Raw genomic sequence first — 12,675 nt, forward strand, 5'->3', positions numbered from 1 at the left:
ATCCAGCTCTCCTAGGGATTCATATGCTTTTCCAAATGCAAAAGCATAACATCAAGAAACGTATTAAGTGTTCATCAGGCAGATGCCTGCAAGATGACTTAAAACATCTGGTTGCTGGAAAGTCCCAGTAGCTAAGATATTAAGTGCTACAGATGCTATAATCTCCACAGGTACAGGAACACCACTCATTTCTGTAGAGTCAACATGCTGACAAATATGTCTTCAGAGTCCTTATTATGCCAAGATCTGCATGGAAGTGCTCACTTATCTGTTGAGCTGTCAAAATACAGCAAGTTATGCTTTGATTAAGCCATTGTCATTGTTGTGAACTGCCATGATACAGAAACAGGCCACAACCAACTGCAGCAAAAACAAAGAAGCTAACAAGATAGCTAACAGTAAGTCCAAGTTATGACACACAGAGGGTAAGACAATACAAATGTATTATGTAATAATCATGCATTCAAACTCAGAAACATGAGCTTGTACCACTGGCGAAGCAGGTTAAGGACATATAAAGTTAGTGACGTCATCAATAAGAGACATATCTAACATGGAAAATAAAGTCATTCCTATTATGCTACTTACATACCTGGGTAATACAGTTTGTAAGTTGAAGTACTAAGATAAGCTTAATCATAGAACAAAAGTCTGATGGTTGAGGCTAATTAAACTAGACAAAGCAGGCTAAAAAAAGGATAGGAAATAGACATAATGTGGGAGTAGTAAAGGCAGAGGTTAGGAAGGGGGGGGGGATACCGAATATGGGAACAGCAAAGAAGGAGAATAGCAAGGCTAAGGAAACAACATAATATGAGAACAGTAAATGCACAGGATGGCAAAGGGAGGGAAGGAAACAAGCAGGACTAGAGGAAGAAAAAGTAAACCTGAGAACAATGGCCCAACAGCTGTCATCAGACTTGGATAAGAAGACAACACTGTAAGAAGATGCATATAACTTATTAAGTAAGGTATTTGTCTCAGAGGTAGTTCCTAACCCATTCAATGTACAGCACATATGAATACAATTTTCTGTAAAGCCTTGGGCTGACCAACAAGGGCCTTTGGCTGACCAAGCTCATTGATGACTGCAAATTGGGAGGTATCTTAGACTCCCCCATGAGACAAGCATCTTACAAGAGGGTCTAACACAGACAAATGAGTGATGCAAAAGTCACGGACTAAAACTCAATATCAAGAAATGTATTATAATACCTTTTGGGAAACTGCCATCCAGGGTAATTACTCCATTAATACGACACCCCTAAGGATTGACTTAGTAGTCAGAGATCTGCTAACATGTGTAGACAGTAATTTGGCCTTTGACCAACATGTGGCCAAAGTAGTAAGAAAAATAATTCTGTGTCATCTGACTTATAAGTAAGGGCATAGCATACATGTCCAAAGAAGTCACAGTGCCATTTTATTTGGCCCTTATCAAACCCATCAAGTATAATGTCCCCTTTGGCATGTACCTGACAAGACATATGCAGCAGGTGGAAAGCCCACAAAGGATCCTTACCATGAGAATCCAGCAAACAAACATGTTAAACCTTATTTCTATACTCTGTCTCCTACAGGGTACTGAAAGGTTATCTATGCCTGCCATACAAGACATCCTTGGATCAAGCTCTGCTAGATCTTTTGCACATCTGCAAAACAAACCACATGAGAACCACATGAGAACCACATGACATAAATAAGACATGTTGGTGAGACATATATGTATCTCAGGGAATCCCCAAGTCCTGGAACAGGCTCCCCATCCATGTGAAACAGAGTCCATCCCTAACTCTATTTAAGGGTAAACTTGACCAATGGATGGGAAATCAGAAATTCACCCTGGATTTGTCACCCATGTCTCTCATAGACAGAGACAGACAGTAATGCCCAAAGTAACATACCCCACCCCACATAACCTATAGAAACTTCCTAACATGCCCCCTCCTAACAAAAACTCATGATATATAGGGACACAAGTGGGTTGGATTGCACAGCTAAGCTTATAAAAGCTCTAGTGGATGTTAGCATAGTATATACATATGATCCTATGAGCTTATGTGGGGTTATCACTGAGGTATTCATATACCCATAGTTATTTTCCTTAAAAAAGGTCATCCCATGTCAGGCAGCTATTTATTACACCTGCACCATTCCACTTTATACCAAGCACTATGCACTTTACTAGTTTTATTCTATTCCATTTTTCTTATGTTACCTTTTATTTGAACACAACCGAATTTGGTTATTTACTTATTTATTGTCAGGCTGACTGTGTGACACCAGATGAAACAGAATCAGTAATCAGCTGTTCAGCACAAAATAAATGCAAATACAAGTTTGTTAAATTTTTATGTAGTTTCACTGAAATAACTAAAGCAAAAGCTGTATATTTTAGAATCAGAAAGCTCACACCACATGCAAGTTTAATTACAGAAAGAAGAAACAATAAAAAATCCAATACAAATGATCTTTAAAGATACTTAAATAGGATTCACTATGCCTGTAAGATCTTAAAACACTTTTAAAGGAATATTAAGATGCATATGTGTTGTTCCTGTTTTGGGATTATACTAATGCTATATGCACTGTTTTTGATATACACATATGGGTCTACCTGAAAACACCAACATGCAAAAACACAGACAACGAAATCACCGACACCACAAAACCGAAAGTTCAAAAACACGAAACTTCAAATGCCCGACAAACCACAATCCCGACAGTCAACAAACAAAACAAATCCCCTGTCCAAAAAGCACACACACAACACAAGCACACCAAAAACCTTACAAACCTACACTAAACCTTACAAACACAACTATCTATGCACTAACCTTAACCCAAACCCTAACCCTAAGGTCCGTCACTATTGCACACTCACCTAACCCACACCCTAACCCTAACTCACTTAACCCGCCCCTAACCCTAAAGTTTGTCACTATTGCACACTCACCTGACCCCGCGGCCTAACCCTAACTCACTTAATCCGCCCCAACCCTAAAGTCTGTCACTAATGCACACTTACCTTACTCGCACCATAACCATAAAGTCCATCACTATCGCATACTTACCTTACCCGCACCCTAACCCTGCCATCCATCACTACCGCATACTTACACACTAGCGCTCGTTTGACATGTCGGTGTTGTCAGCGTTGGGAATTTCAACTGTCGGTCATCTCCATTGTCGATCTTCCGGTGTCGGTGTTCTCGTCGGCGGCATTTCCAGCTTTCAGCGTTATCAGGTAGACCCTCACATACACACCTTTACAAGACATCAGCATTATAAGCCTTGGCTCAGATTTATAAGTAGCTATGCATAAATATATACATATTCATACATACACACACACACACACACACATACATATATATATATATATATATATATATGTATATAAATTTGTTAATCTTTAAAGCACATTGATCCTTGTGAATTGTGCAGGTAGTAGTAGGCTGTGGTTCAGGAAGGAGAGTGAACCTTAGCTTCTATCAGGATGTTACAAAGTTTTCATATTAAATCCCTTAAAATCTTTGAAATAAGTCACCTTAAGTCAATATTCATAAAGATGCTTTATTTGGATTAGTGCTTTCATCTTGTAGACTTTGTCAGATTAGGAAAAACGTATAGTACTACTGGCGAAGACATTGCTCTTTTATCCTAATTTCAGCAAAGGAGCTTAGGAGGAGCAGTTGTTATAACTGGTTTTCATATTAGCCTTTTGCTTGGCTGTAATTAAAGCTTTCCAATCAGCTGTGCTTCCTTGCTACTAATTTGCATATAGCTTTCAGAATTAGCCTTTTAACAAGCTGTTTGTGCTTCCTTACTACTAGTTTGCATAAGGTTTTCAGAATCCTTCCAATTAAGTTCGTCTTTCCTCAACTCAACTATCTGCCCAAGTCCTTTGCTTTACATTGGCCTGTATCTAACATTATAGTTGTTTTTTAAGTGAATGCAATAAAATGTGTCATGGTCACATGCACAGTCACAGTCAGCTATACTGGTATGGTAAGTTTCTCCCTGCTTGGAAATCTGTACTGTCAAGATCAACTGCAGAGTCAATGTCAGATTGAATCATATGTTCAGGTGCATTAATATTGTAAGCTGCAGTGTCTGGATCAGGTACAGAGTCACAATAAGGTTGAGTGTTATGATAAGGTGCACAGTCATGACCAGGGGCACAGTGCATTCATGGTAAGATGGACTTGCATGGCCAGGTGCATAGTGAAGGCCGGGTGCATACTCATGGTCAGGTGCAGAGGGCAATGGTACAAAAATTAAATAACACTAACTGTATAATCTGACTATTCAGTGCTGCAAACAATACACTAGTTAGGACACATTGCTTGTATTTGTTTGGCAGTACTATTAGGGTTATTGTTTCTCCTTTGCTCTGAAATGGACCAATCTACAGTATTTCCACTAGAATCATGTTGGGTCAGAGACAACCTCCCTTAACTTTATCAGTCTAGATCAAGCAGTTTAAAGGGGTTTGTCATGCTATATCAAGTAGTACCCTTGAATAACAAAAATAGTTTGGATAACATAGTGATAAATATTTTCATTTTGTCTGTTATCAATTCCCACTCACCCCATACCATTGTCACCAGGAATATGAATGAACAGAGGAGGCTGTACTTCACATTTATTTTTCTATATGTGATTGTAGGATGTCTTGTATCCTGACCTATAATAAATAGCTTCATGTAAGTCTCACTGGTCTTTTCCATGGTAATTAAGTACCATCCCACTCATCACCTTCTCTGCAAGGAAAGGCTCAACATCAACTGGACATTCAACTTTTCCCTTGCTGGGCTAATGATCTAATGATGGGTGCTCACTTCCCAAACTGAGCAACAGGTTTCCATGACGTGTAGCTTGCTTCCATACTAGCAGGCCATTGGGAGTGAAGTGGTTAATTCCACAGACTAAACTGGTTGTACGTATGAGTTCCATTACCAATAACCACTGGTATATTGATAATTATTCAGAATCTGGTAATGTCACTGTCTGTTGGGCAGTCCACATGGTGCACACCTACCTGCATAGGTCATGGCTCAGAAAGTTCCATGCTAGATGTATTTACTTATTTATTTTTTATCAAACAATAAAATTATTTTTGTCAAATAATAAAATTATGCAACTTCTGGTTGTGACCTTAAATATTTGATGAAATTAGCCTTAACAGTGTCTGCAAACATTTCAAGATGAGTGGGATGCTTATCTTGAAGTTGTGTCATATATTCATATTTACAGGCTTAAAGAATGCTTATATGTGAACAGTAACATAATTTTTCAAATTCAGCAGTTAATTACATTTTTCAGTGACTGGGTAATGTGTATTGTTTTGAAAACTTTCAGAATTCTGTAATGTGGAACATTTAAGTGAGATGCATTGCAAGACAAGTATACTTTACATACAAAAAATACACTTTACAAACAAAAGTTCATAATTCACAATAGCTACCCATGTGTGGATTTGTATACAGGAACTGTATTTCTTTCATGTTTGAATAATCATCTATAACATAGCCTATATATTTTATGAATCAAGTTGCATACTTTCATTTGGCAATGTTTTTTTGTAACTCTTGCTAGGAATATTATTACAGTTTTGTATAACATGATTGTTTTCTTAATGCTGTTTCACAGTGCTGTATTTAAATTCCACTTGTGTATTCATAAATTTCCTGCTTTGATTAGTTAATGGCAACAAAGTCTATTTTTTGCATACTTTGAATTTAGCATAATCTTACAATATTATGTTCCAGAGTGTGACATAATTTTACAATATTTGCATCTCAGAGTATAGTATAATTTTACAATATTTAGTCCCACAGTGTAACATAATTTGTAATACTTACATCTTGGAGTATAGCATAATCTTACAATACTCATGTCATGGAGTATAGTATAATTTTACAATAATTACATCCCAGAGTATAATATAATTTTACAATACTCATGTTTAAAAGTATAATATAGTATAATTTTACAATACTTCAATTCCAGAGTATAGCATAATTTTACAATGCTCACATCTCAGAGTATAGTATAATTTTACAATACTCACGTCAGAGAATAGTACAGTTTTACAATATTTACATTCCAGAGTAGAGCACAATTTTACACTACTCACTTGTCAGATTATGTATAGTATAGTATAGTATAATTTTATAATACTCCTGTCTCAGAGTATAGAATAATTTTACAGTACTTACTATCTACTTACTATCTACTCACTACCTAGTTTGTTCATAAAAATGGGTATGCTGCACCAGTTGTATAACTCAATGAAATGTTTTGGCTTTGGGACTCATACCACCAATCAAATGTATTAGTCAACTGTAGTCATTTATAGGTGTTTACTTGGCTAATGACCACAAGGGCCTTTTCAAGCCTAGCCATGCACCCCAAATCTCTGACCAGTTCTTATACCCATGATAAGTGTAACCAGGCTTTGGGAGATGAAACATTTACAAGCAGGGGCCTGGGAGATGAACCATTTACAGGTTGCCAAACCAGGGATGAATTTCCTGTTCCCCATCCAATTGTCCAAGTTGCACTTGAATTGAGTTAGGGAGGAACTCTGCTTCACATGGATAGGGAGCCTGTTCCATAGAAGGGGTAGTCTCTGGGATATATACTTGTCTCTCCAGCAGGTTCTGTTTATATCACAGGTAAGGGTTAAGTCTTTACAATGGGTAATTATGGTGCTGTTTATTTTGTGGATCTGCAGGACATCCATCAGAGTGGGATCTGACAGTGCCCTGTATGCCAGACATAGATCTTAGCTCAAAGCCTGTAGGAGACAGAATACAGGGAAAGGGCCTTGAGGCAGTCTGCAAAGGACATATTACTTATGCCCTGTATTCTTTTAGTGAGAAACCTCTGTGGGTATTCCAGTTGTTGGATATGCCTGGTTAGGTACATACCAAAGGGTGCATTGTACTCAATGACAGGTCTGATGAATACCGAATACAGTGCAACAATGACTTTCTTGGACTTAGATGCTATACCTTTATCTATAAGTTGTGCAACATAGAATGATTTCCTCACTACTCTAGACACATAATGGTCAAAGTCTAGATTACTGTTTATGTGTGTCCCTACGTCCCTGACTACTGGGTCAGCTCTAATGGGTGTGTTGTCAATATGATAGTTACCAGGGATGGATGACTTTCTAATGGACCTAATTTGCAATCATCTGCAAATTTAGTCAGCCAGAGACCAATGACATTGGCCTTGACTGCTGAGAAGTAAATGCCAAAATGGAGCGGTCCAAGAACTGATCCCTGAGGGACTCCACTTTTGACTGGCCTCTTTGTAGAGGTGGACTCATCAGTTCTAACTTCCTGGGTCCTGTTTGTGAGCCAGTTGGCTATGCACTGGGTGATGGTGTCTGTTAATTCTATTTGTACATCCAGTTGGCAGTCTCATAGGTAATGTAGGGAGTTTATTCCTAGTTTATTTAGCTTTTCTATCATGCCTGAGTGAGCTGCGGTGGTGATGCTGCGGTAGCGTTGTTGCCTCACAGTACGACGTTGTCCTGTTCGATTCTCAGCTAGAGCGTCTTCTGTGTGGAGACATGCGTGAATGGGCATACCTTTGTTGAAGGTTGTGCGTCAGAGCTGGCAACTCAGCACGTAAAAATCTACTGACAATCATTAGCGGACCGGAGTTCCGCTGTGGCAACCCCTAACCAGGAAAAGTCAAAAGATGCAACAATATCATGCCTGAGTGAGGAATTGTGTAAAAAGCTTGAGCTATTTTAAAGAATGTGGTGTGTACCATTTTACCTTCATTCATTGTTTTGATGGCTTTTTCAAAAAAAGCCCACTGGGTTCAGTAAGCATGACCCACCCTTGATAAATCCAAACTGAGAGCGTGACTGGAGGTTCCCTAACTTCCCTGTGTCTTTATTGATTAGTTCAATGATAATTCTTTCAATGGCTTTGCATATGAGGCTGGTCAGACTTATGGGTCTGTAATTGCCTGGGTCTGTGGAAAGTCCTTCCTTATGCAGGAGAATGACTGCTGCTATTTTCCATTCACTTTGTACAAAGCCTGTCTGGAGGCTGAGGCTGAACAGTGTTGCTAGGGTGACGACTAAGTCATGCTTCATACTATCTAAGATGCATCCAAGGATACTGTCAGGACCCACTGATGCAGAACTTCTACTTTTGATAACACTTTTAAGACTTGGTCTTGTGTGATAGCTGGAGGTGAGATGGCTGTCATGGGGATAGATGGAGGGGAGAGAGGGGTAGAGTTTGAGCTGAATTTATCAGCTAGTAGGTTTGCTATATCTTTAGCCTAGTGAACGCAACTTTGTTCATGGTCAGCTCAATGCACTGCTGTATTGTGCTTCTAAGATTACAAACATAACTAAAAGGCCCTGTTATTGTTTTTGGCTTGGGTGACTATTTCAGCTTTTAACCTGGCTTTGGTAGATTTTATTAAGCCGTTGAATTATTTGTTTTTTTCAGTCTTGAGGGCATCTGTCATTCTTACTCTTCTTACTTTTGGTCAAAATCCTCTTCCTTTTATTGTAAAGCTTGTTGACATTATACTTGTACTATGTGGGTTTGTTTCTGGGGTTTGTCGAGCACTTATTCTAATGGGGTACAGTTTATATGCTGGTATAGTGTGATGGTGTATGTTTCTGTCTATTCTGTCAAGTTAACTGGGTTTGGTGGGGATTTGAAGCTTGTCAATGTATCACTTAGGAGTAGGTAGTTTGTCTTAGGGAAATTTCTAAAGGTTCATTAGGTGGAAGGGATCTTTGGTTTCAATTTTATTTTGAAGGAGATGGCTATATAGTCAGACCTAACAAGTAATATAGATTCACAGGGGATGGTGCAAGATGCCCCCATATAAGCAAGATGCTGTTCCCCCAGTGGGTGCTCTGACTAATTGTTTCAGAGCATTTGTATTGATAGTCCTGCAATCTCTGTGCTTGTGCATTTGGGTACCAAGTGACTGAAACTAAAAAAATGATTCTTTTGAGCTGGTATGCAAGATCTGAATTACCTAAACATAATAAGACCTTAGGCTTAATTCAGTTGGCTGTCAAAAAAATAAAAAGCAATTACTACAAAATGTAAATAAAAAATCTAAGCCAACTGTATTTGAAATATTGCATATTGTGAAAGAGATAAAAGAACTGTAAAGTGATCTTTATAAAGGGAAGGAACAAATGAATAGAATTAATAGAAATTGTGGGAAAAATACATGCAGAATAATGCTTTGGTGGAGAAGGTGTAAGGGACGTCAGGAAGTGAGCAATTTATGTAATGTTGGACTGATAATAGTTACAAAAAAGAGCATATGTGATGCATAATATATGTAACTGGGAACATGTTAATATAGTTTATTTTCTGTTATATTAATCTGTATGTGCCTATGTCTTAACTGATAATTTAATAAAGGTGTTTAAAAAAAGACAAATGCAGGACAAGACAAAATTGTACTTTTCAGTTATCGGGGCAACAGTTGTCATGAGCGGTTGGAATGTTACCATGCTGTCACGTCTGAAAATTTGTACAAGATGCATTTTGATGCAATCTTATCTTCACTTTCAGAGGTGACAGTGTGGTAACATTCCAAAGGGTCATGACATGTGTAGTCCCGATAACAAAATAAGGACCGTTGTTTTTAAACCAATAAGCATCTGCTTGCAGACAGATTCTGCTATTCTTTTTTGAGCTGTTAATCGACTTCCTCTGGAATAACAAAAAATGACCGTATATTTAAAGCAATAATCATCTGCTTGCAGACAGATTCCAGTATTCTTTCTTGACCTCTTAATCTACTTCCTCAGGTATATTGACATGTATTCATTACATTCTGTGAAAAATGCTTCCTTGTGGTGTTTCCAATTTTCAAAAGTGTATGCATTATTCTTGCACTTTTTTCTTATTTGGTTTATATATCATGCTAATTAATTACATTGCTCCTAGAAACACTTCAACACTTGCATTATACACAACACCACATTTTTTTCATTCACAGTAAACATTTCAAGCTCTCTGGTTCTTTCGATTGCTTCTGACATATATACAGATGCACCAGCGTGGTAACATTCCAACCACTCATTTAAATATATAGTACATTCGGTGACAGTCTGCAAGGCGGGCTTACATTCCAACTGCTGTTTACAGCTGTTGCCCTGATAACGGAAAAGTACCGAAAAAAATGCTATAAGGAACAGGGTCAGTGAATTAATGGGGCAGGGCATCACTTCACCTGTTGCCAGCCCTGCATATTGTCCAGTTTACCTACTTGTGAACTACATAAATGAATTAACAGCATCCAACGAAAATGTGAGCAACATAATGAACTAAGTTATGATATCTCTACTTAAGCCAAAGGATCTTTACACAAGAAGTTAGTAGAATTACAAGTTACGAATATTATTTTCTTCAAACCTAAATCAACCACTTATGTCCTTAAAAGGTAAAGAGAACCAGTTACCATGGATATAAGACTACTGATATCACAAACCTACTTTAATTCCAGCATTATGACACCGAAACTTAAACTGTGTTAGTTGCCAAGATACCACAAACTATAAGAAGGAACTATATGCTGGAGGTGAGTAGGATTACAAACCAGATTCCCACGGGGGGAAAAAAAAAACACATTTAATAAACTGATTCCCATCCTTATAATTTTAAAAATTGAAATAACCAAGAGATCTTGAGGATCACCTCTTGTTTCATGTTTGTATCTTTACTAGTAAAAGTACGATTTTTTCAGATCTCTCCATGCTTGTTTGGTTTCTTCCAATACATTTAATTTGTGATATCACTACATAAAGGAAAGAATATTAAACAACTGGCAGTACTGAAGACACAAACTAAGAGTCTAAGCATACTGTTTGCTTTTGCTGCATTGGATTGCCTCTTCAGAACACAGAAGACACACTAGGTATAAAATAATTCAGATAGTGAAACAGTTGCTGTTGGTTTTGAACTGGAAATGATTATTTTTACTAATATCACTTTTTAAGAGCCAGTGTTAAAAATTACTTGCATGTATTGATGTGAGTTGTGCTAACTTAATTTTAACTGTAGGGTTTTAATTATTGGGACGTGGCAGCTTCAGCAAAGTTTACTTTTCACACTAAATTTTAAAAACAGTGTACCCTGGTCATTTTCAGTGCCCCTTGAGTCTTCTAACATACTTCATGTGATGTTCTCTGTTTACAAGCAGGGTGTACTATTATAAATATTAACAATTAATTAATAATTAGTTTTATATTATTCACTTAATTTTAACTGGAGAATTTTAATTAATAAAGCAAGAAAGCAAGACTGAAGCTCTTCACAAATAATATTATCTTTGGTGGTCTTTGATGCAGTTAAGAAAAGAAAATGCATTTATAGTGAGTTCTGCCTTGGTTTACAATAAAAGTGACATGTTTCCTGATGATTCCACTTTTTTACATTTGCAGATCAGTTTGCAATATATCTAGAGAACATTTCAGATCAATACCTGTGTCAAGCATATCAGAAGAATTTATAAGAATAAAGAATAATTTACAATTCATTATTCTATTCAGCAGTTTTCCAGTTGCACCCTCTGAGTTCCGTATCAACAATGTTGGTCAATATGATGTGGAATATCTTGCTTTATTCTGGGATTAATAAGGTTTCTTTTTTGTATATTAAGTTGCTACTTTTTCAGTTTCTGACCTTTTTATCCACAGACGACATTTGCCCTACATTTTGTGAGTGTTCCCTGCCTACCAAAACTGTTAAGTGTTTGAACTTAACTTACATACGTTCCAGCAAACATACCTTCATATGTTGAGAAACTTGTTATTACTGACAATGTGTCTTTTGGCTTTTCCCGGTTAGGGGTCGCCACAGTGGAACTCCAGTCCGCTAATGATTAGTAGTTGATTTTTACGTGCCGAGTTACCAGCCCTGACGCACTACCTTCAACGAAGGTACGCCCATTCACGCATGTCTCCACGCAGAAGACGCTCTAGCTGAGAATCGAATTACTGACAATAATATCAAGAATATGGAATTAAATGCTTTCTCAAAAATGAACCTGCATAATCTGACCACTTTAAATGTAGGTGGTAATGGGATAGAAATAATAGACCTACTGTTATTTGCAAACATGCCAAATCTAAAACATCTGGACCTGAGCAATAACAGGATAGCAAATTTCACTGTATACGATTTTAATGAAACAAGTGGCATTTTTCCTGTTTTGCCAAATGTAAAACATCTGGATCTAAGGAACAATAAACTCTTGTGGTTCCGTATAGATACTTTTTTCAAAACTAAGCGTAGAAAGACTTGATTAAGTGAAAATTCATTGAAAAATATGAAGACTGAAACCCTGATTCAGTTCAGCAGTCAGCGAGACCTGTCCATCAGTCTGGGCAAGAATTTGTGGATTTGTGACAATAACATACAAGATTTCTTAATCTGGCTTAATGTGACCAGCAAAGTCAACAACAAAGAACACTTGACATGTGATGCTCCCGAAGCCCTAAAGAATACACCCTTTTTGCAGGTTAAATTCTCAAGCCTGAATGGTAATTAGCCAAATAACACTGAAGATGTGTCTTTTACCACAGATGTGCTCTTTGGGATTATTTTACTACTGAGATTTAAGAGCACAAGACGTCATCAGGACTGGATACCATTA

General features: G+C 37.5%; 1 pseudogene; it reads left to right on the plus strand.

The window, feature by feature from the left end:
* The first annotated feature begins 334 nt into the window (after positions 1–334).
* LOC122814181 lies at positions 335–12,324 on the plus strand (annotated as a pseudogene).
* The last annotated feature ends 351 nt before the right edge of the window (positions 12,325–12,675 follow it).

This window comes from Protopterus annectens, chromosome 10.part0 (genome assembly GCF_019279795.1).
Source record: "Protopterus annectens isolate FY-2018-M chromosome 10.part0, PAN1.0, whole genome shotgun sequence".
NCBI lineage: Eukaryota > Metazoa > Chordata > Ceratodontiformes > Protopteridae > Protopterus > Protopterus annectens.